The sequence below is a fragment of the Aethalodelphis obliquidens genome, unplaced genomic scaffold (genome assembly GCF_003676395.1).
Source record: "Aethalodelphis obliquidens isolate GAN/ISIS:26980383/991018 unplaced genomic scaffold, ASM367639v1 scaffold25, whole genome shotgun sequence".
NCBI lineage: Eukaryota > Metazoa > Chordata > Mammalia > Artiodactyla > Delphinidae > Aethalodelphis > Aethalodelphis obliquidens.
In genome coordinates, this window is record NW_020837969.1 from 29,426,754 (window position 1) to 29,428,508 (window position 1,755).

Below are 1,755 nucleotides of genomic sequence, written 5' to 3' on the forward strand. Positions count from 1 at the left end.
ATTAGTTATATTAGCTAGTCATCTGACAGGATCCTAGAGGCTGGGGCACAGTCCTGGCTTTCTTCATCCTCTCTGTGTTACCGAACCCAGGTCCGGCTGCTTGCCGCTGGAAAGCCAATTCTCGAGAGATGAGTGTTGGTAGGAAGGGAAAGGTTGCTTTATTTTGGAGGCTGGCAGCTGGGGGAGGGGGTGGACTCCTGTCCAAGAACCAACTCCCGACTGCTCTCAGGGGACAGGGGCTTTTAAAGGGGAGTTTCAGGGTTGCATAGGCAGGAGCAGAACAGCACAGTCAGTTCGGACAGTCATCGTGAAACCAGTAATGCGGTGGTCTGGTCAGCGTCATCTTGGTTGTTTTAAGAACAGTTAATCTTTAGTTCCAGGGTTTCCATTTCTTTGAGGCCAGTTCTTGGAATTGTGGCAGCTTATGTCATGGCTACAGTCTGGTCATCATGTAGTTAACTTCTTCCAACTGGTGGGGATTTCAGTATCTGTAAGACAGCTCACAGGATACGGCTCAGAATATTATCTATAGCCCTTGAGGGACTGAAGGTCCTTGACTATGCTTAATGACTAAACTATTATTTGGTCTCCTTTGACTGTTTTCCTTTGTTTCTGCATTTTCTCACTTCTCTGATTAAACTTATTCTTTGGCTAAAGTTTTTCCACAGACAAAAGGCGGGCTGAGGACATGGGGTGAGGGGCAGGGACCGTGGGGTCCTGCTCCATTTCATCTGCAAAGAACAGAAGCTATTCAGGTGTTATAAATTTGAGGAGAAGGTATAAGTAAACTTGTGGATAATTGTGTGTGGCTCTTAAACTGTAAGAGAATTAATCTGTTATTAAAAAATCCCTTTTAGTTTCCTTTTTCTCAGCTTTTGAAGAAATAACAAGACTGAAAAACATTCCCTGAACCCTTGCCCTATAATCTAGTTAGAAAATAGGGAAGTATTTTATTGCATGCCCGAAGGAATTGAAGTCTTCCAGAAAACTAAACAGGAGAGCTGGTAGGGCTACTACTTGGGGAATTCTTTTAACCTCTTGACCTCTGTTGTGTCATCTTGCTGGACAAAAATATCTCATCTCCAACCCTCTTGCGGCTTTTGAATCCTGCCAAGCTCACCTCTACATCTTTTAAAGATATCTTTTTGGCAGCTTCTAAATCCCAATAAACGCAAAGGAGAGGGGCAAAGACCCAGAGACGATCTTTTGTTCCCTTGCAAATGCCAATGGTATCCGTTCTCAGCACCCAGAAGTGGAGGTCTGGGTAGACGCAACTACCGCCAGCGCCTGTCCTACTTCTCACTAAGGGCATGGCATCCCGGCGTCCCTGCACCATCCCGGCCCATGAGCAGGGTTAGCCAGGGTACCACCGGGTCAGAGGTCTGTTTTCCCATCTATTAAGTGGGGAGGCTGGGTCATCTTGAAGAACCTTGCTTTCACTGCAATTTGAAACGCTCTCCACCTAAAACGTCTCATTCCTCATCCCTGCCTTCTAAATACCTGAGGCCTTGCACCCAGACCCCGCGCGCGGGTACCGAGCGGAGGGCGCGCCGCCGGCAACACCCGCGTGCCCAGCGCTCCGACCGCCAGCCCGCTCGGAGGAGCACATCTCGCGCGATTCCCTCCACCTCTCGCGACACTTCCCGCCAGCGCCCCTGCGGGCCTCCACGCCCCACCCGTTTCCTCCACGCAGCGGTCCCCGTCACCTCACCTTTGCTCTTGGCAACCTGGCCCGCTGCTCGGCCGCTGGGAGCG